Genomic DNA, 24,611 nt, shown 5'->3' on the forward strand with positions numbered 1-24,611 from the left:
AAAATGTTCTCATTTTCAAGAATAAATGAGTCTTAAAATTGAAAAACCAAGATTATTTTCATCTTGATTTAAAAAAAATCCATCATTTTTATAAAAAATTCCATCATCTTTATAAAAAAAAAACTAGAGAGTACTTTGTAATTTGCTTAAATTCAAGAATAAGTGAGATGAAAAATTCTCAAATTAAGAACGTGCGAACTTGGCTTTCTCCCGTTCTGGTTGTTGCGCGTTGCATTGTTTTGGGAAGCTTGGATAGATTTTCTCGCAGTGTCGGCTTGCGTGCTGGTCAAACATCCTCGGACCTCGCCGCACATCCTCGGACAATGACAAAGAGACAAATGAGAGGCACGTAAGTTATTTGTTCGACTTGTCCCCCGACCAAGCCGAGCGAGCGGACCATCCCCGTCAGCGGGAAACGCCCTTCGGACATCGGACATCGGACATCAGATGTTATGGTCATAAACAAAAGTGTTTTAATAACAAGGTTAATGACAAGTGGAATGCCGAATGTCGTGGTAGCCGTGCACTGGTGCCGTGCTACGTGAGACGGTTGTTTGTCCTGCGAAAAGGACCCCAAGTCCGTCCTAAGAACACAGCACATTCCCGGCCCGAGCAAATCTGTCCAACTTGTCCGTTCGGAATGCCCTTAGTTATGGACTGGTATCAAAATTTAATTATGTCAAATATCTCAGATGTCAATGCAGAACTTCAGAACTTCGAGCCAAAGAGAGGCCACAATGGACAAGACACCGTAGTTCCTGGCACTCGAGGCGAAAGTGGCCAGTGCCCGTGCTGCCGTCAACTTCATAGATTATTAAAGCGAATTGCCGAGCACAAAGGCATATAATTCTTATTTCGTTATTACACTGCGAGCAAAAAGGCAGTGGCAACCGCCCCCGCACTCCGCACCCCGCACTCAAGTGGTGCAATCAATTCATGCATAAACCCTTATGACTTTATACGCTTCACGCTTTCCCTTCGGAGCTCTGCCGCTCCGCTCTGCCGCTCCGGAATACCAAGCCAGTGGTCGGCGCTCGGACACGAGACCTCAAGATAACCCCATCCCAAAAACTGGAACTGGAACCCAGGCCGAAAGCCAAAAAACCAAAAAACCCCCTTGCCATACCATACCGTACCATGGCAAACCCAAGTCAAAACCGAGACGGTACTATCGACCGTACGTCAGGGCAATATTTTACCATAATGTAACGGAAAATAGCCAAGACGTGGTCATTTGAAATATTTTATTTTATTTCGCTTCGGGGAAAAGGTGTAACGACAAAACGGAGGCAGCCGCACAGGCCACAGAAGGCCGAGGGGGCCAAGACAATATACGACTCGTTACCTCCAGATACTGGGATACTGGGACCACCGCCCACTCGACCTGGCTATGGATGTGGCTCTGGATCTCGGCCATATATGGCCACAACGAACGGATGCTGACCCACACTTGCTGTTGGCAAGTCGCAATTTTAAAGACCTCATGGGGCGGAAGAAGCTCTAGAAGCGCTTGCAGCTCCATTTGCATCATCTTCCTGGAGCCTCACTTGAAAAGCAGGACTTACTCGAAGGATAAGGAGTGTATTGTCCTTGACATGTTTCTTTTTTGGCAGCTCATTTGAAGTTCAGTGAAATTTTTAGGGAAAAATGGGACCATATGTGGGATCTATAAAGAATTCAAGACTGAAAAGTAAAAAGCTTCTCTTGCTTTACAAACATTTTAAGACCTATAATTCACAGAGATTAGAATATACATTTTCTCAAAGAACATTAACATTAAATGAAATTCTAGTCAAATAGTTTAGGGATATTTTAGAAAATAAATGTATTTTGCAAAATAGCCAACTTAAAGTTCAAACTATAATAAAACTGGTTTTTTGAAAATGTATCTTAATGTTTTGTGGTTTGAAAGTCCTTTAACCTTCTAAAAATCCAAAACATCTTCATTTTTATAATTTTTATAAGTACTAGAAGACACTTTCTTAGATTCCAAGATACATATCTTATAGAAATACACCCCTTTTGAATTGATTTTTTGCTGCTAAGTCAGTGATACTATCTAGGAACCTTAATACATTTACAAACATTAAAAAACCCCTGGGTTTTTGAACGACTTTGGTGGGGGGTGTGGACAGACCCAGCCCCCGATAATCGATACTTTGAAATGGATGCGGTACGTGGCGAACACGGAATGGTACGGGTACAACGTATAAATATGCCGAATGAAAACTTTTGATAAACCGGTTTCCATTTCAATTGAAAAATCTCCCACACGCCGGAATGCATTGCAGAGGACTCCTCCGGAGCTCCAGGGGCTGCCCACTGCCGTTACGTGACTAAATAAAATATAGAATTCAGAATCCTTCCCGCGTCCAAGGATGCCCGATGTGTGCCGTTTGATTCATGAGATCTGGAGAGGAAGAGAAATCCCATGCAGATGGGGGTCGGGGCTGTGCGTGGGCTTACGTGTTTATGAGTCCGTGTGCGGCGGAGGGTGTGTGTGTGTGTCTGATTTGAAATTATTGGCTGCTCCCACGGGTGTCGTAATCTCGGACGGAACGTTAAGCTCGGTTTCTGCATAGTTGGCCCGTGGCCGGTGGCCCTTAGCCTTCGGCTCGAAGGACCAAAAAGCAGGTCCTCCTCCAAGCGGCCTTTTATCTTATTGGATTGTCGGCCGCTGACCACAGATTGCCAAGGCTGCCCGGCCGCATATTACTCACAAAAAACACACCATCGGCCCATTTTAAATTCCGTGAGCAGCTGCCAAATAAACGCGATTGATCGTTAAAGTGTACGCCGGATTCGGGGCTAGTGGTGGGCCCTAGATATTTTATGGTTCTTAAATTGAAATAAATGCCGGTCGCATCGTTAGCATAAATTTCATTTGGCTTTAAGCCGAAAAAGAAAGGAAGGAAGAAAGTGGGGGGGGGTTGCACTCATTCAGGACCTGAGGACTAGGGTGGACCGCAAGAAGCTATCTAACTATTATGATATATATAACATGATAATATAAGACAACCTAATAAACAAAGAGGTAAAGATAAAACATGTTTGTTTTTATAAAAAAAAAGTTCACTGCATAAAGAAACCAATAATATAATAACTAGTATGATATATATAACATGATGATATAAGACAACCTAATAAGCAAAGAGGTAAAGATAAAAAATGTTTGTTTTTATTAATATTTAGAATATTCAGATCTTGAAACTCTGTAATACCAGACCTCTTATTTCAATACCATCTCAGTTATTTTTATGGATTCCCCGCTCATCAACAGTTTGATTTGCAGCTCCCCTTATGGGAAAACTAAAATTACCCAACAAAAGCCCACTTTTTTCCGCTGAACTCTGAGCGTCGAGCACTTCGGACGGCATTCCACACTGCCACTCAAAAGTCGAGACAATTGCGCTCGGCCCGGGTCCGTCAAAGTCATCCACCGGTGACAATTTAAAGAATCGCCACACACATCCGCCACATAACGTGTACCATAAGCCCCCATGCCGTGTGCCACAGAGCATTTTAACCAAAAAACGACTCTAGACAGTGCTGACAGGTGACAGAATTAGCCTTGAACACGCCGTGCAGGTATTTTGGCCGTGTCAACCGAAATGATTTTTGTCTCGAATTGAATCGGAATCGAGTGGCCAGGCCCCACTCCAGAGTCCGGATGACAATGGAGCGCTAGCAATCGCGTTTCTGTCACAGAAGTTAAACGACTACGCGGCTGACAGTTAAATTGACACGATCAAGTGCACCCCAAACACGATACATATCCACATTAAGGTGGATTAAGCAAAATGGCAACCTCTCCAATGGAATTCCCATTAAGACGGCTTGACAGGCCGGCCAAGACGACGCTCTTGCCTCCCACTGAATGTCAACGATTTCTCTGCTAATAAACTTGAATGGCCTTTGAGGGGGGTATTAGAGGGAGTAATTTAGCTTAGCTTAACCCTCTGTAAGGGTTCACAAATTGGCTTAGTCGTAGGTTTACATATACCAACTATACTGCCAACTTGGTCTCTATGAAAGAGGGATAAAATATATATAACATTTTTTAGGAATATTGTGGTAATACTTAGACTTTCTTCGATGATAGAGCAGTACTTCCTGTTTTATGTTTCGTTTGAATGAATATTCCGTAGCAATATATTTTTATATTATTAGGTAATAGGAACATCACCCCCTGACACTTGAGAACTTTTACGTACAGCACATTTGGTAATTGGCGCCAATATGTTATTTTTAAAGACTCCCGTCCGCAGTCTGCATTGTAAAAGTTTGGTGGAGTAATTGGCGCTAAACCGCCTACAAATCATCACAAAAATGTGACGAAATAAAATAAACAAACTGTCAAATGTCAAGACACTACCATAAACATTTACAACTCTTCCCTGCCCCGCCCTGCATCGCTGCGTCTGAACGAGATGTGCTGGTGCTGAGACGCTGTTGCCGTTTGCCATTGGCGCCCGTTGGTTGCATGGCATTTGTCGAAAGACCCCCGTACATATACCACATAGCCCCCATCCCATTAGATCCCCAAAATGCTGGGACTAGGTACGGCTGGCATAGGAGGTATAGGAGCTGCAGGGATAGGGCCACCATCAGCCTCTGATTCTGAGCATATCCGCCTGGCTCGTCTTCGTCTTCGTCTCCGCTGCCGCCACTAATGCACCCAAGGCGTCGTGCCCAGATGTCTACACTGAGGGAAAGAAAAGAGACATTACTATCATTCCAGAATTAATAAAATATCATATATCATACATCATATAATCAATATTATATCGATAATAACAATGAAATCATTGATATTTGCAATGATATCATATTAAAAATGTGGAATCCATCTTTCTTTCAAACCCCATACCATTTTTTATGTGTCTTTATTATTACAGAATTTTATCAAAATTATAATAATCAAGTATTTGTTATACCAACTTATAAGAAATATTAAAGTACCAGCTCATTGGTAGTTCTTACCTATTAGTAACAATCTATTAAAATGATTTCATTGCTATGATATGATAGGAAAATGTAGGTTTAATCTCTCCTAAAAGCTCCATTTAATTTTTATGTGGCAAACTAGCCTTTATTTTTATGAAATTTTATTAAAATTACAATGTTCCAGTCTTTTTTAAAGCTACCTATAAGAAATACTATAGTGCCAACTCAATCTTAGTACCTATCTTGAAGATATCTCACCATTTGGGGTTCCTTTTTTTAAAGATTTCTACGTACAACCCCTTTTTTGCTTGTTCTTCCCCCTTTCTAAGGGAATTTTTTATACTTAGTACTTAGGATATGAAATATGTAAATATAAATTTTAACTGAATATTAAAGGTATACATTTAAAGTAGAAGTCATAGTTAGACCTATGAACGACATACAAGTCTTCAGAAAATATGAAAATGATATATATTCTACCTTAGAACGTCTGCTTCGTTTCTCTCCGTGTACTAATTTGTGTATAGTTTCGGATCCGGACGGAATGCGACTCCGCCAGATGCCGTTAGTGAGTCCCCGGCCAGATCTGCGGAGACAATGCACACACGACGGATGGGATGGGCTCGGCTGGGATGGGCTGGGATGGATGCATCCCACCCACTGAAAGGCGAAAGTCGGAAGACCGTGTGTGCCTGCCATATTTCGAAACCCCGCGCTGGCTGCTCTCTCGCCGCAGACGTGTAGCACACACATAAAAGATTGAAATTTGTCCCAGGAGCATTGAAAATTTACAATTTAATTTGCAGATGGCTTTGCTGGTTACCCGAAAATGGCACACAAAACACAAAATTCCTCTGCTCCGCCCTTAGACACATCAATGTCCTGCCCCTTCCGCACTCATTTGTATGCACCAAAACGCCGGATTAATTCAGACAAGCGAAGTCTGGGGCGCCTGCGACTGGGGAGCTTTAAGAGTTGCCACCGGAGTCTGTGACCTTTGATTGAAGACGGGAGGTCGGAGGGAGATCCATTCACATGTCACCATGCCGGGGAAGTCAATATCCAGAGTCCCTGCTAAGTCGCCGGCCTCGTTATCCGCTTAATTACGATAATCATTCATCAATGTGACATTTGCGTTTGACAGAGCCGAGCTGAATCACTGCCATGATTAATTCCGCAGCGCGCACAAATTCGCCACTATTCGAATGGATAAACTACATGGGTGTTTCGAGTGCTCCGAATTTTGTCAGCTCATGTGGGTGTCCAGGCTGTTGGATCCATTTCCCAAAAGCATTAATTGTGCGTTGCACACCCCGCCCCCTCCTCCTATTTGGCTCGCTGCCTGGGAAGTCGCCAAGTCGGATAGTTGGTCAGTTGGTTGGTCAAAGAGTCCGCAAGTCCGACAGGCAGAAGCCAACGCTTGGGCAACCGCAGAGTGTCCGGCGAAAAAAAGCAAAACTCAGGGCAGTTTGCCCCACTGCAACTCAAGTGGATCGCCAGAAAATCGCCAGCAGACGTCGGTATCAGTATATTACAGCGACTTTGATGCAATATCGCGATGGCGATGGCGATGGCGATGGCGACATGCCGCCGAATACAATCGAATGGGTTAACGCAATCGGAGTTGGCAACCTCAGGAAAGGAAAGGGTGTTGGCCAACTTTGAATTCAACAGCGATTTTATTAAGATCAAACTACTTTACAACTAAGCTGTCACATGGGAACAAAAAGATTTGTCAGTATAGGGTAGATCTTAATGATTTAGGTTACCTTAGTTATTATACTATATAGAAATAAGCCCCGTTTATAAAAAATTATAAGAATGTAACCTTTTCTAGGTTGAGTTTATATTTTTATAACATTAATGTAGTAAAACCTTTAGTATATTGATAATGTTTATCATTAAAGATTTAAAGATTGTAAAAAAGAAAAATATACCAGAAACTAGTATAATTAAGCTGTGACATGGCAACAAAAAGATTTGTCAGTATAGGGTAGTTTCTAATGATCTTAGAATCCCTTACTTATTATAGTTACTATCTAGAAATATGAAATATTATTTATTTTTATAACATTGATGTTATGTTTAACAGTATAATTAAAAACATATACGATATTAACTATCATAAAAGACTTAAATATTGAAAATAAAGTATAGGAATATATCCAGTAACCATCATTATATACATATATCCAACTTTAACAACTAGTTAAATTTTTTATTTTAACCTGGGTTTCCTAAAGGCTAAGAATATTACCTCTAGTTATTAGTTGATATATTGAAATTTCAAAATAAAGATCATGAAAATTATTACTAACTATTATTATATATATATTATATATTCTAAGGCAGCTAGGTAATTTATCATCATAATCTTAACATGTATAATAGTTAGGGAGCAACCTATCTTGAAGCCCAGTTGATTCCCAGGCCCTCACATCCGCAAGACAGATAGATAGATGTAGCGCCTAGGGTCTGTCATTTGTCCTCCTCGAGCGATGCTAAATATTGTTTACTTTCGCGGCACATGATCCATCATCATCTCGTTAGCCGAGCGGCTCCTGGCCAACTTTTATATATGTGCGCAAATATAATTTAGTGGAAATTGGCTGTCTTTTAATGCGCAATAAACGACTTATTTAACACTTGGGCGATGCAAATTGCGGAATTCATTTAGGGAAAGTCGAGCAGAGGCCCGGGCCAGGAGCAGCCAGGAACTGCGACTTCAAAGGCACTGCAAGTGGGGACAACGCCGAACGCACATTTACATATGCAAATTAAACCAGGCAACCTGGCAGGAGGACTCGGCTAAAAAATACGCTACAAGCCAAGTGAGTGAGTGTGCGGACGTAAGTATATGCGCAAAATACCCTAGGGTTTTCAATCATTACTCAAATTATGATGGTTTAATTTGGGCGCTTTCGGAATCCGCAGTCATTAGCCCGGCCTCTCCAACACATCCCCATCCCCATCCGCATCTCCATCCCCAGCCACATCCACGGGGCATTTTGATACCGACTTTATACACACATGTGCGTATGGATGGGGTGCTTGATGTGCAATGCAATCAAAGGCCTGTTTGTTTTGCATATAAGATAGCGATCAAAATGTCAGGCCCCTGGCTCTGAGAATGAATCTGTCAATTGCAGAGTATCTAGAACATTGCACTCTCGCCGTGGAAAGTTTTAATCACTCGAGATTGCAGATAAAGTAGGGCATGCTTGCCAATGAATGTAGGACAGCTGTTTTACTATAATATAATCGTTTCAATATCCTTTTATAACTGTTCTTATATCATAGGATAATTTGGGATGTGTGTGAAATACATTCTTCTACTTTATAAGTTCAGTTGTCACTGCTCGTTGGTTTAAGATCAGAAATATTCTACAAGTTTAGGATCATTTTTATTTCATACCATAGCTGAACTTCCCTCAATTATAAAATATTCATCAGAATATTTTTTTTATAACCATACATAATTATATAATAATAATTCCAACTTTCTGAATATTTGTTTGTTATACCAAAGGTCCAAACTTCTCTGAACTGTAATATAATTATTATAATATTTTCTCATAACCATACATATATTATAAGATAAGTTGTCACTGCTCGCTGATTTCCTTTGTCTGTGATAATGGCTTCATTAAGAATATTCTCCGAGCCTAGGAACGTTTTTTTGTGATACCAAAGTTTCTGAACCCTAGCCGTAAGCCCCCTTGGGTTCCCCCGGGCCTCATTAACCCATCTGAAACCATATAGTCGAGCAGTTAATTGAGAAAACCGGGGAGACAAAAACGCTTTCAGCAATTTGGTCTAATATGTAAACTAAAGTCCGGACGACGGAAGTCGTTGGGTAGATAAACTGGACCCGCGACGGAGGCCGAAGCCCAGAGGCCCCGCGAGTGAAGAAACTGGAACTGGCTGTGCGATATAGTTGGTGATTCATGAATATTTAAACGTCACATTTGGTCGCACTTTTCACGATGCTCATTAATAAGGAGAAGACGAAGTGCTGCCAGCGAGAGGGTGGTCACGAGAAGCTACAGAAAATACAGAAAGACCAGCGAAAAAATGAAGAAAATGTGGCGATCATCGTTGGATCGTTGGATCGTTGGATCGTTTCGGCGTTACAGCGTTTTAGCGTTGCTTTTCCAGCGTTTTGGCTTGCGTTCGCGATTGCGTTCCGTTCGTTTCTGGGGCAGTGAACAAGTGCCCTCTCTATGCACATGGACACATGGACATCCACATGGCCATCCACATCGCCATCACCCATCACCATGATGGCACGGTTGGACAACTGTGCGGCACTGGAGAGAAAAGTTTTCTTTGTTTCGGTTTCGGTACGGTTTGGTTTGGTTTGGTTCGGTTTCGGCTTCTCGGACACCACACATGCATGTGCATCTGTTGAATATCTGCTGGATCTGCACTGCAATGCACCATACCATCCTATACTAAAGCATACCACTTGGATATGCAAGATAGCGTCGCCGTCGTCGTCGTCGTCGTCTTGGTCTTGGTCTTGGTCGTCGTCTCCTACAGTTTGGTGCCCAAGTTGGATTTAATTTCATGCCGCAGTAGTTCGCGCATTCGTTTTACGCCGCAACATTTCCAGCTAAACGGCAACGGCAGCGTCCAACGACTTTAATTCGAACCACACGCTCGGGATCGGCGCATAAACATAAGCCCACTACTTGTACGGCATGCGGCTCGTCGGCTGCGGGGCGGGGGTGCGCTACGAGTATTTGGTATTTGCAGCGAGGCATATTAACGTATGCATGAATACATAATCAGGAGCTCTAAGGCCCATGTTGTCAACCCCTCGCAACGGTCTTTCTTTTCACAGGGTCTTTAAGCGTGTGTATGGATGGATAATGACCTTAAACTCGATCTCAGGCGACTTTGCACTTGCCACGGCGGGGTCTTTGCGACTTTTGTCACCCATTGTGGCCCGTATAAATTATTGGCAGGTGCATCCCCGGTCACGGTCCGTAAATACAATGTCTTAAGTAATTCTGGAAATTTATATTCTGAGCTGATTACGCCCAGCAGACCGACCAGAACTGGGCGACTTTCAGTTCTCAAAACAGCGACAAGCCGCATGTACAAGACTCCTCAGACGCCGCCACATAATTTGTTCTCATTACGTTTTCGTGATTTTTCGAATTATTCAAGAAATTAATCATTTACATCATTACCACATTATCAAAAGGAGAGGTCCGAAGCTTCGGCCCGCATGACTCGCTGCTTTCGTATTAAATTCGTTTTCCTTTGATTTCGATTTGGATTTTTAGTTTGATTTTGGGGGCTGTCATCCGATGACCGAAGACTGGACGAGTAAATGATCTAACCGCAGCGAAACAGACGCCCCAGTGGGGGTTGTGGTCTGCCTCCAAATGAGTAAAAACTTTAATTGACAGGGGACCTTAGCATTCGATTCGAAGGCACTCGATTATGTACTCGATGACTAATAGTATTGTATCTTGTCCGAAATTGAGTTCAGAAACCGAAAATGACGAACGAAAAAGGGGTTTTTTGAGGAGCCAAAACTATTGAATCGAAAGAAGTTGAGTACAATGGAATACAAACAAAATATTACTAAATTCATCACCTGGAATGTATCCAAGTAATTTTCCAGAAATTTGTTTAACCAAATTAAAAAAACTCTGACTAAAAGTCAAACTTCTTGGCCAAAAGGTTTATCTGCTTTGAGTAAAAGATTACAAAATCCACCAAAGGAGTTTTTAGCAAATTAAAAACTCTCGGCAATTAAGTGATTATTTAAGTTCAAATTGAAGAATAAATCTTTCTAAAAAACTGTTAGCCCACTTCTATACAGAAATTTAAGTCTTATTTAACCAAACCAATTCCATTCATTCGGATGCAAAGTGGATTAAAAACTTGTGTTGTTTATAGATTTTAGAGTGCCATTGCAAACACTGCAAAGGAGCTTTTGAAATTGAAATGCATCCCCTTTTCCATTTCCATATTTGGTTTCAGTATGCAACTCTCGCAGGCTTTGGCAGAAAACGAAATGATTTTTTATTGCTCTCGTTTATTATTTTTTCTTTTTTGCAACCTTTGACCACGCCCACGAAACTTGCGGTGAGTCCCTGTCGAAGGACATTTTTAATTAGCGCATTCACAGCGGGCAGAGTCTTTAGATTGAAATGCCTTCCGCAGCCGTTTTCGTGGCCATGGCCGTGACCGTGGAACTTGAAGGCGGAGAAGAAGGGCAAGACACAGGCATGGTCGGCCCTTAGGGCCTCTCTTCACTGAGCAAAATTGGTAACAAGTGGTTCTCTAACTTTCATCTCTAAGAGTGCCATATAGCTGTCCGTGTATATGTCCTAAAATTGGTCATTATAACTGTCCGTAAAAATATCCTGTCATTTTATTTGATCTCTTAGGGGCATCTATGTTAATATTTACTTAATTATAAGCCAGTTTCTCTGTAAATATATCTTCCAATGTAATTCTGTCCGTATAACTTATACGGACAACGATATCGCACTGTGTCCTCGTACCTGTTAATATAATATTTTTACAAGCGTTCTCAAAAAACATTATTTCCTATTCTTCAATAAGGAAGCATTCTAAAAGCATTCCATAACTAAAGAACATTATTATTTCATATATCTCTCTTTATAAATCTCACAGTTGTCTCTTAGTTGTTTTTTTCAGCAGAATTAGTGTATTATGTGTTTAGTGTTATAGATTATAAATTCAAAAATCTCGTATTAAAGTCACTACAAATCAGAACAGGGATATATCCAGCATTTAATACCCTCGTTTTTTGTAGTGTCCACTTCGCATGGCTATCTGCGTTGGGCGTATCCGTCGGCGATGCGGTGACGTCGTCCACCCCGATCCGGAGTGATAGTTCGGTGTCTCTCCCGGGGTCGTCACCTCACCTCATCTTACCCCAGCTCGCCTCACTCCTCGGATCACCTAAGATCACCGCGGCGGCAGCTGATTCATTCCCCTACGCATTATTAATGCACATATTTTGATAATTGCCGGTTTCGGGCAGTCAAACGTCTGCTTCCGCGGTAGGCGTTCCCTTTTCCTTTTCTCTTTGACTTGAATTTGTTTTAGTTTCGTTCGCTTTGGGTTGGATTACGTGGAATCCACACATGTATGCTCGTATACACTCCCCATACACACGGTAATCAACCTAGAAACTGCGGCTGCGGTTGTCCCAAAGATCAGGTAACTACTATTGATGCTCACATCGCCCAAAATGCATTTCTTTCTCGCAGACGCTGACGCGTAACCTCCTTTGATCATCTGTGCTAGTTACTGGCCTCCTCCAGTATAATTCGTCTTGCCGGGCTACGCCGACCCCGTCCAATCCAATCCAAAACCATTCCAATATGTCTTACTATGGCTCACTTGAAATCTCGCATATTTCATTTATATTTCCATCTCATTCTCGTATTTACTTCCCATCCGTCAATCAAATGAAAATGACCAAAAGATTAATCGTTTCTTTCGGAATTTTGTTTTGATGTTTTATCGCCACAGTCCTCCAGATTACCGAAGCACCACGAACAATAACTCATACCCATACCACGCAATCTCTTCTCGAACTTGTGTGTGCCCTGTGTGTTGTACAAGCTCTACCCCCGTAACCCCCATTACCATCTCGTCTGGGCCCCATCCCCCCTCCCCCGACGAACTATGCAAAGTTTTCGGCGTTGTCGTATACCTGACTCATTTTAACGCTCGCCCTAATGATACTAGAGTACGGGGGGTGTCCCCAGCCCAGTGATCGCCCTGCAGGAGAACTCGCTCTATACCATGTATGTCTTGGACACAACCCAACAAGATCGACAATTTTCAAGGCAATTATGGGGATTATGCGGGGATCTTTTAAAAATCATGGAAAAGAATAAAATCATTTATTCTCGACAAACATAATAAGGCAAGTAGTAGTAGTTTGTAGTCTTGTCCGTTTGTCCGTATAGATGTCCTTAAATTTTTCCTTTTATCTGTCCTTAAATATATCCTCAAAGCTGTTATTTTACCTGTCTTTAAATTTGTCCTTATGGCTATCCGTTTGTATCATACAATTTCCTTATAGTTGTCCGTATGTTTGTCCTTAAGTTTATCAATTTAAATTTATTTTTCCTTTCAGAATATCTTTCGTTTTATTTAGTATCTTAATTGTAAGGGCTTATTATAATATTTATGCAAATATATCTGACCATGTACTTCTGTCCGTATAACTTTGTCCGTATTACTGTCTTCACATACCTGATAATAGTTTTTAACCTATGGGATTGAAACTTTCACAATAGCCTTCCTACTAGCTAAGATATACTTGCGTAAATGATTTTTCATCGATTTGGTGGATTTGTTTATAACTAAGACACAGCATGGGACACGCTGACCACTCCGTGCCAATCACATTCACACTCGCACACACTTTCGCCTTTCTCCAAAAGCCGAAAAGGGGAAAAAAGCCGCACCGTTTCGAACAAAATCCCAGTGCCAGTCCCAGTTTCAGTCACTGAGACTCAGTCACAGCCCCCAAAAAACCAGCCTCGTCGGTCAATTTGATTTCGACAATATGGCAATCGACGGTCTTCAGTGGCCCCGTCTCTTGGCCTTTGTAGCCGTGGTTGGTCGGTTGGTTGTCTGGTTGGTTGGTTGGCCGGTTGGTCGGTTTGTTGGCCAAGTTGTTGCCATTGCCGATGTTCTGGGCCGTGGTCGATGGCTGTGCTAGGTCGATGGCGATGTCGATGTCGAGTAGATGGTCACAATTTAAATTAATGATTTTTTCTACGCTTGATCTGTGATAGTGACTGACATTTTCCCGTCATTTTTAAGATTAGTCCATAGTCATCGGCATTTACTTTCTACTTTTGGCGCACACTCTTTGGGACTTTGGGACTGGCCACAGTCCGTAGAGCATGGACCTCTGTTGGCCACTCGCATTGTGTCTGGAATCCCAGAACATCGTCTCCGTCGCCGACTGCGACTCCGTCCATTTATTCTATGTATGAACGAGCACTTTTTCCCCGCATAAAGGAAAACGTAATAATTATGTAAAGAATCGCCCGCCCCTGTATAGTGTGTGTTCTGCCGCAGTAGCTGTCGCAAACAGCTCTGAAAATATGGATATTTTCCCGACGACTCGGAGTATCTCTTCTAAAAATACCACTTATGACATGTATCATTATTGCAATAATTTAAAATGTTATTATATTATAACTAGGGATATTAATGCATATTTTATTTAAATAATTTCTAAAACTGTCAACAAAATACCTTCAAAGCTACTACTATTAGAACAAATCTATTTAGATCCATTTTTTTGGAATAGAAATTGCACTCTAAGCAAAACATAACCTCAAATTCAGATCTAACCTATATTGCTCAACAAATTGGCATCACTGGTTCCATCCTAGCAGTCGTCATCCCAGACCAGACGACTTGGGAATCACTCCTTATAGAACACTTAGATCTCGAAACCCAGATCCCAGCGAGTGTGTGTGAGTGAGTGACTTTGATTTCAGCCCAGAGTGTGCGTCTGTATGTTTTCCTTTTGGCCCGACAATCGGGCACTCTGGCGCTTCAGCGGCGTCATTATCAGATTGAGATTGATGGCTTATACCTCAGGAATCGGGCTTGGTCGGTGGCTATTTGACTGGATGGTCGCTTGGATTGGATTCGATTGAATGGGATTGGATGGCATGGGATGGGATGGGATGGGATGGCTGGATAACTGATTTGGTCCGTCGGTCGCTCGGTGGCGCCTTCCCTCTCCAGCCGCTGATACTGTTGTCAATAATTTGTCACAATCGCACGGCGCTCGGAACAAATTGTTCCATGTCATGTCTTTGTCAAGATTTGTCGATGGCCCCGCCGATAAGCTAGTGACAAAATAATTAAAAACCCAGCGGAGTCACAGGGAGTTGGTTGGGATTGAAAAAAAACGCAGGTTGCCGATGGTATATGATGGGATGGCAGTGTAGGAAATCGAGATAAAGATTTTGGAAGTCATGCACTTACCGGCTATTACAAGGTGATTAAGACCCGGCTGCGACCGCAAAGGCTTTTTGTCAAATGTCGATTGTGTCCGCTTGATATATCAACAGATTTGTCAGGTAGAATTTGGCCCCACTCAAGGGGGTTTTTTCGGTCTGCCGTTGATAAGTAAGCAGGTAACTTATTTTATAAAGAGTTTTTTGGATTTAAGAATATGTTTATTAAATGGGTAGACATGTGGTATTTTTTATAAATTTTTAATATTTTTTAGTGGTTGATAAATGCTTTTGAGCTTAATGGTTGATATTTTTAATGGTAGATAAATGGTCTTGGGCTTAATAAGTTTTTTAAGGGAAAAATGTACGTAGATTTACATTGACTATTGTATCTTTTATATGCTGTAAGCAGTTAGCTTCCTTTCTTGATGTCATTACATTTAATGGCCGGCCAAAAATTCAGCTCTGGGAGAACCCTCTTCCAGCTTCGCACTGTGGGATCACTAAGGTTGTTTTTGGTTTGTAAATGTTAAAATGAAAATCAATCCTTATAAAAATGTATTAGAAACAGATTTAGGTACACATTGGGACGATATTTTAGAAACTATAAATACACCATATTAAATAGGCAGTAAAAATGTATTTAACAAGTGTACTAAAATTAAACAAATGAATATATATATACTAGTAAATATTTAAATTGAAGTATAATGATTATTTTTTATTACTGAATTGACCTTTTTTGCCCACTGTGCATCGGTCGGCCACTTGATTAAGTGTTAGCATACTGGCATGGGAGCACACTGGAATGACCATCGCACGGCTAATGATATTTGAGCCGTAATTTCGTTTTGGAATATTCAAAATTTCCCATAACTCAAAATCAGTGGAAACTATTTTGTGATTACCGCTTGTTACTGCTGTTATTCATACCGCTTTCTAGCGCGATCAATCAATTCAATTTATCAACCTTCCCACCTTTTTTATGACCCCGTCTGGGCAAAAGAAGCCAGTCGTCTGGCTCTCAGGGATCCACAAGATGTTACCGGCTCCGGCATTTTCACAGCTGATTAGGTCCGCATTTGTGAGAGTCACGGGAAAATTGGACATATTACGGCAGAAAGCAGGACAGGAAAATGTAGTTTTTATAGGGCTTAACAACTGTTTTATAATGTCTCCTAAGCAAGTTTTAAAATAGGTAACGCTTAAAGTAAATATACTATTGTGGGGAACGCTTAGAATAAATATACTGTATACCTCAAAGTAATCCTCGAAACATGCCAAATAGTCCTTTTCCGACTTATTACAAGTCAATGTGAATACCATATTAGCTGTTTACAAATGTACCTTTATGATCATTATACACGAATTACCATTGTACATTTTACTCCTTAAAGCAGATCTTACACTTAACACTTTTCCCTCAGTGCACCCAAAAATCATAGGTGGCGAAGAAATAGAAGGGCAATTGGAAAATGTATATATTTGGGATTGGGAGTGGGAATGTTTATATCTGCCTCCGATTGTGGCCTGAAGACAACCTGCTGTGGCTTCGAACATTTCAAGATGAAACAGTCCTGATCCATTTCGTACACACTCACGTGCGCCCAACTCCCCGCGCCACCCCTTTCTTATGGAGCCCAGGCACATATATAGATCTTTGGACAACTCAAGTGTCTAAGTGCTCACCGACCGATTCGACTTGCACTCCCCTGCTGATCTTGTGATCTGCTGATGCCTCTGTACTGTCGGTTCTACATCGCCGACGTTCTTCTGCTTGAGAATCAGCATCCAGATCCAAACATTCGCATTCAGATACAGATACTGGGCGATCTGGATGGGGCTATGGGGAAATGGGAATCATTTCTGGGGCGGTGGAGTGGTGAAGTGATGCATGCGAACGGTGAAAGCTCCCGGACTTTTCTCAAACCACTGATCAACGCCATCTTCTGCTAGGCTGCACTGGAAATAAGATTTGCTAGTTGAAGATGAGGCAAGTTCTATCACTAAGTCGATGTACTCTTCGAATACCTAGAGAATTTAGAGGTCCAAAGGAAATACTAAGTAAATCTGAAATACCAAAAGTGGACTTAAAAATTTTATTAAAAGTTGTAATGGGGTTGAATACATTGATTAACTATATTGAGTTTACCCTTAAAATACTACAATTCTACGTTTTAATAAGAGTTTAACCATTGGTTTGCGTTAATTGCCACAGGCAAATGTCGAGATTTGGACAGTAGTGGTATTTAAATACCGATTTTGGTATAAGAACTTTTTTAAAGGTTTCACGATATTTTAGACATTTTTTTATATTTTAGAGATTTTACCATTTTAATTATTTATTCCAGAACTTATTATTTGTTCTTAGAGATAACAATAAATTTAAAATTTAAATGTTATTTTAGATATTTAAATTACGTCCTATATCTTTGAATGCCGTTTTAGAGATTTATTTAGTATTGTTTCCGCTTGGTTAAGTTACTGGGAGGAAAGAGAATACCCAAGGTGGTCTAACATATTTTTTTCCAGTGCACAAAATCATGAACGTCGCCAACACGGGCCGAGAGAATTCCGAATTCGGCGGGGCCATCTGTTGCACATCATTCGCACTTGGTCTCTGTCGGCGCGCTGCCCTATATTAATGGTAATATCTTACTTTTTGTATACATTTTGGATTGAATGTGTTTTGTCTATTTTGTTTTTATTCCGAGGCAGGCAATTTTGGCTATGCGTGGATTTCATATAATTAAATCGTCTTCGCTCGGTTTTCGGTTTGGTTTGCTTTGCTTTGCATCTTAGATTTATACTTTGTTGATACTTAACAATTAGGTATTGTGCTTCTCCTGTCTTTTGTTGTTCCGAGGCAATTGCACACGGGGCAGATGCACGAATGTATGTATATATAGGTATCGGAATGGACTGCTCGATTCGACTAGGTGGGGATATATGTAAGGTGCACATATACATAGTTTGTGAGCGGGTGGACCGCAGAGAGTGTTGGCATGTGTGCGACTGGGTAGGGTGACTAATTGCGCGGGATACACTTACAAAAGTCATTAATGAATTAAAGGCAAAAATTTTAAATGCTCGAGGTCGGTGGGGCATGGGCTTGGGCATGGGTATGGGCATGGAGTGCATATGTGAAGACTGTATAGTACATGTATAAAATATAAAGTCATAGGAGCGTTGAGGCACCGAGGCGAACAAGGCGCACTAATAGGCCTTTGGAGTCAAATGCCGCACACTCAAGGCGGGCAAAACACGATCAACGGCGGCAGGAGAAAAGCAGCTACAAAAACAATATCAACAAAGGCGCACAACGGGGCAACTTTTTAGATGTCTTTATTTTTTACTATTTCGCGTGAAGGAAATTACGATGAAAAATGTGCTCTAATAACAATTATGGATAAGCAAACAAAACGCCCTGGCCAAACCAAATGCCGCAAATAGCGGTCTCTACCTAATAGTCTCAACACCACCCCCGTCCCAAGAAAAGAAGAAAAAAAAAACCGAAAAAGATCTGGAAATATGTACATAACGATCCGCCATATCCCTTCTTCGGCGTGGATTCACCTCAAGTCATTGCCGATGAAATTTTATTATACTCCAACGTACTCGCATTCGCTCTGCCCGGCAAAAGCATACGCAGTTCTATCTATTCCAATATGTTTATATTTTTCTTTAGCCCACCCCCACAACCTATGAGTATTGAAAAAAAAATACTGTTCCCATTTCAAATGAAAAACAAGAAGTAAGTCGCTGGCCCGACATTCAGATACCCCTCTGTAAGGAATGTATTGCCTACTTTTAGGAGTAATATATTACGTTTTAGTGAAAAAACCCCAAAATAAACGTAAATGTAATGCTATATCAATGGGATCTTAGCGATAATACTGTTCCCATTTCAAATGAAAAACAAGAAGTAAGTCGCTGACCCGACATTCAGATACCCACTTTTAAGGATAAGTATTGCCTACTTTTAGGTATAATACATCACGTTTTAGTAAAAACGCCTTAAAGTTAAACAAAAATGAGGGATAACATTGTGATTTCAAATGAATAAGAAGATGTAACGCTTTTCCGACATTTAGATAACTCCTATTGCAAAAAGTATTGCCTGCTTTTAGGTGAAATAACTTACGTTTGTGGTAAAACCCCTTAAAATCATACAAAACTTGTAAGATATATTAATAGTATCTCAAGGGGTGATCATTTATATACTTTAAGGATCGATGATATCTCAGACGATTCTAATATACCCTTCTATTAAGGAGCCACGAGGTAAAACACACATAACATTCAAAATTCATGCTAAAACCATAATGAAAATCAGAGGCAATAGCTTAGGGCTCTATGGATACCTTGTATTAACAAATTGATCGGTTTATCACCCGACAAAGAAAATCATCTCTCTTTGGGTTTTGACTGTTGCGAAATAAATAAACAATAACCGAAAATGGTATTTGGGTGCCACCAGAAATGTGTGCAACATTTTAAATGAGCTTTCAAAACCAAAGAGTGGAAATTTACTGGACAAACAATCTGGGGAACCTGGCTAAAAATCCTTTTGTATCCGAAGTTCTCTTTCAGGCTGGCACTTTCTCAATGTCGTGATGATTTTTGAGGAACTGCACATTCCCAATACCATTCCTGGGACTTGCAATTGTAAAAAATGAGCCAAGTTGAAAGTGGCCAATGCTTAGATGTGTACATTTCGGCAGCATCATTTGTATTTTTAGCCAAGTACTGACTTTGTTTATGGGCAGGGATTGATCGGGTGAACGCGAGTGCCAGCCGTAAATGCCAATCTGGCCAGGTTCCTTCTTTTGAGTTCGCTCAGTCCAGTGCCCGTTGGCCAGAATCTCCTCAGATTTATCTAATCGTCTCACTTCCCTCCAGCTTTACGCCCATTCCCAATCCCATTCCGAACCCATTCCACTTGTCTTCGAGTTAGTGGAGATACATGGTGTGGCGATGGGGATATGCCACGTGAAAAATAGCGGTCCAAAACTTTAATGCCTACTACACATTTTTTATTTCGATCTTGGGTAAACATTTAGCTGGAAGTAAACAAATACAAGACACTTAAAGATATTTTTGGTAGTCGTCGGTACTTGCGACCAAATGTAGACATTCTGCTCGGAATGTATCGTTACAAATCGCTTCGGTAGCTCGTTTATATGAAACGCAAATGATTTCTTTTTCTTGTTCAAATCTCCTCTGTTGTTTTGCCTTTTTTGTTTCTTGTATGTTTATTGATTCAAGGAATACGTTGACTCACGAGCCATTAACACTTCAAATTGTACTCGTACATACGACCGAAAAAAGATTCTTGTACCTTCATATGGCAAGTCACATTAATTTGAAGATATATACAAAAAAAGGCTTGCAACATCGCGCGTGCCTCTGGATTTTCAACAGTCTGGTCCTCTTCTATATCACCAAGTATTCGTAAAAAGTGGGGGAACTACGTAAAAATGTTACAACATTTTCCAAGAACTTTTTCGAACCTGTTGACACTGTAAATGTTTATTCTAAACAATACTAAAATATTAAAAAAGAGTTATTATGAAATAAAATGTAAATAAATGTTCTTGAAATATATGTTCTTATAATATATGTTCTTTAAATATACATTCTTTTCCAAGAACTTTTTAGATACATTTTGACACTCTAATATAAACGTTCTTGCAAACGTACTTATATACGTTCTTATAAACGTTCTTTTATACGTTCTAATAATATATGTTCTTATAATATGTATATTAATGATTCTTAATGTAATATTAATGATTCTTAAAATATTTTCTGCTATTATTTTTAAAAAATAACCCAAAGAGTGGTTTTAAAAAGTGACCATTTGTAAAACTACCCCTCCAAGTTTTTGCCAAGTTTTCTAACCATAGCATTCCCATTTCTTTCTCCGAAGACAGTTTAAACCATTTTCATTATGTTTTCTGCCCTTCCCGCCCCTTTTGAAGGCGTAAAAAAATGAATTCGACTTTAAATGCCACCGATGCAGTCTCGAATTCCCAACCCCTTTTAATTTCCTTGCTCCGATAGACTGGCCCAGCGATACAATGTTCGCGGAGTTGCTGCCTCTAATTTGATTGTTTTTTCGCTGTTTTTTATTCCATTTTTTGGGTAACCCGAGCAGTGCGTGCGGTGGACGATTTTGTTAAAGTTTGTTGCCAAAAAAGACGGCGTGACCTGGCCATGGTTAGCAGACATTCTCATACCCATTCCCGGTCGCAATTTGCGTGCTTGGCTCGTATGATCGTGCATTGGGGTCCTCGCAGCTCGCTGGTGTCTTTGTTTGATCCGTGTGAATGTGAGGAACGATCGGCGGCGGCGCTTACGAGACTGGAGAGCCTTAAAAAAAAAATGTAAAAATAACAAAGCACAAGCCATAACAATGAGAAGGACAACAAAAGGCGCACAGATTGGACGAGCGAACGAGTAGATGGCGAGGCGAGTGCTCGAAAACTGTGTCCACATCATATGCGATATGTGTCTGGGGCTCTAAAAGATGCCACTTTTTGACTTTACTGCCAGAAGGTAACACCCACCGGCCGACTCCTGCATATTCGAATCGAAATTCATTAAGATTCATTCTATGAGCCCGAAGGCTCCGCGCACCAGGCTCTGGCTTTTGGCTTTGGTCCCCTTTGATATCTCTTCGTGACCAAGAAAGGACCGAGAGGAACGCTATGGAACGGATGTTGCCCCGTTCTTTTTCTCGATCCACATTTTTTTAGTCTTATTTTTTTGTTTTTTTGCGCCCGGATTTGACGTTAAGGCATCCATTTTGGCGATTTTTGTAACTTATAACTTGACAGCCAGCCAGCCAGCCAGCCAGCCAGACAGTCAATCAGCCAGGCAACCAACCAGCGAGGCAGCGAGGATAAATGAAATTAGGCACTTATTTTAATGGAGTCCCTAAAACCGGGGCATAATACCGCATACGACAGGCTGAAGAAGCCGGGGCCTTGGCAGGAGGAGGAGACCAGCTCGAGACGTCGGCGACAGTAAATGCTGGCCAGATTGTTTCCTTCGCCTCGGCCACATTCGTATTATTGCAGGAATAATCAAGTGGGTTCCCAAAAAAAGGGGGGGAAAAAAAACAGAGGGACTGAAACTGGACTGAAACTGGGACGAGGACCGATGGAGACAAGGTTCCAGTTTGGCCTGGCCAACGGAAATTTGCCTTTATTTGATTGTACATAAGGATACACACGTATGGACAAATCCATTTGGAAGGCCGACTTTTATTTGTTAATTTATTGTGATGTTCTCCCGAAAATTAGTCTAGAGGTTCCCCCAATTTCCCATTATGTATGCTGTCTTAAGCCTTCATAACTGGCCATCCATTCGGTGGACAGGCTCATGTGAACCCGAGCTCCGATAAGGATGGCAGGGCCAAATGATTCCAGAGCAAATTGGTATTGCTGGTAGCCCTACGTTGATTCGTCGAAACCAATTAATCATTTTCTTTAATTTGTATTCCCATTTCCCTTTCCCTCTGGTTTTTCCCTTCACCTCTACCAGTTTTTTTTCTTTTCTCTCGAATGTTTTAATGCGAAATCAAAGCGTGTGACTTTGTCATTAAGTTTCCCGAACCCGTTGATAAGCCCATGGGACCACGACGCGAAAGCCACTTGAAGAGTCGTATCTAATCGCAAATAGGAAGGTTCCAATGTGGGAGCCTGGGAATGCCACATCCGAGGTTTGCAATCAGTGTTCCTCTTATTTATTAGGTGCCACTGCACAGTGGTTGTGATCGGATTGGGACAGGAGTATAATGGTGACCCAAGTGGTGACCCAAAACTGTGGTTCTGAAGTGCATAACTTGATCAATTGGACCTCGATCTTAAGGCTCCATGCTTTGATAAGGCTTTGAGTTGAATTCATATTTTATTGGGCTTTAAACTTTAAATTTTACATTTGTTAAACTGATGGTGACCCAAACCTCCTTTCTATAGCAAATAACTTGATAGATCGGATGCAGAATTGGAGGAGCCTCACGTCTTTAAATTTGCATTCAAATTATTTAAATCACCTCAACTATTCCCAAAGGTGACCCCGAACCCCACTTTTAAAGCAAATAACTCGATCAATTCTATACCAATTTCGAAGTGTTACACCTCTTTAAATTTGTGGTTTAGAGTTCTCCCACTCTATATTACAATGTTGTACTTTGGATTAATAAATTTCTAAAAGCTTAGGTGACCCCGAGCAACCGACCATTTTAAAGATTTTGGCTCAATGCTTCTAGTTTTGACTTGGAACATTACTTATATGTATCTATATGTGCTGTGCCCATTTTCTTAGCTAATACGCACCTTGAAAACAACAATTAAAATTGACTTTTTCCGAGCAAGACCGGTCAAGTCTCCCACTGTGCCACGGACACATCCAATCTGCGACGAAACCGACAGACCTCGTCGTGTCCGTTTTGAGTCATGTTGCCTTATAATAGACTACAGCTTTGAAGTTGTTTTGGCGATGACTTCGTCGCTTCATTCTCTTTCCTTTTTCCATAAATTTAAATTATTAATTTTTTAACCACGGATAAGATGACGGCGACGATGATTATGTCGTTTTATTATTGCTGCCGCCGCCGTTGCCGAAGCCTTTGTGCCCTTTTAACGAAATGAGAGTAATTTGTGAATTTTTTCCCCTTTTTCATTTTGCTCCGCTTGAGTTTTTTATTTCTGTGTGTATGTTTTTTTTCCGTTTTGCCCTTGCCCAGACCATTATGTGGACCAAACAAAGGCAAACCAATTTGACTACAAGCGGCCTAACATCAAAACCGTCGTCGCCATTGCGTTAAAAACAAACATGAAACAAACGTGAACTCTGGCTTCGGACACTCGGATATTTGACCTCGACGGCTGGGCTTTCAGCTCTCCAGCCTCCCACGCCCCAAACTACCCAAGTATATACAGAGGGTATTCATGAAAATGATTTAACAAAACGCTACTATACATACTCGTACCTCTGGGCACTGGCTGTTCAGACCCTGCCAAAAAGGATGCGGAAAGCTTGTCCAAATCTGTGGAAATAAAGAACTGAAAATACGTTCTTTTTTTAACATTTACAATGTCCGAATTAATTAATTAAAAATACAAGGAAATAACAAAGAATGTGTTCGTATACAGGACAAAAGGTCTTGAGTACCATTCGTTATTGTGGTTGCTCGCCGCAAATATCTGTCATCAGTTCACCTCAACTTGTTTTCTCATCTGTTTAATGTGGAGGTATTATCACGCTATATAACAGTTTTGTATTAACAAATGTTCAGCTGGGAAATCCTAAGGAGGCATACAAATGCAGTTGTTTCTATTATTAATAGTCAATTTAAAAAAATCTAAAAAATTGGAATTGGTAATTTTTCTATGGATCCTTAATTTTTTAAAAAGATTTTTTGATAAAACTTTCCTGTAAATCTTAGAGATGAAGAATAAAATATTGTCTGATAACTACTTTACCTTCTATAGAAGTAACTACATAAATTAACTGGGGTGTATTGTTAAACTAGTTGGTTGAGATGTTACCAAAAACCCAAGATAAAAGCTTACTTACTTAATTTGTGTTACTTGAAATAATTTAATAGAATATGTATAAGTTACATAACATACTTACAATAAAAGCAAAGCTATTTATTGG

Source organism: Drosophila biarmipes, chromosome X, assembly GCF_025231255.1.
Source record: "Drosophila biarmipes strain raj3 chromosome X, RU_DBia_V1.1, whole genome shotgun sequence".
NCBI lineage: Eukaryota > Metazoa > Arthropoda > Insecta > Diptera > Drosophilidae > Drosophila > Drosophila biarmipes.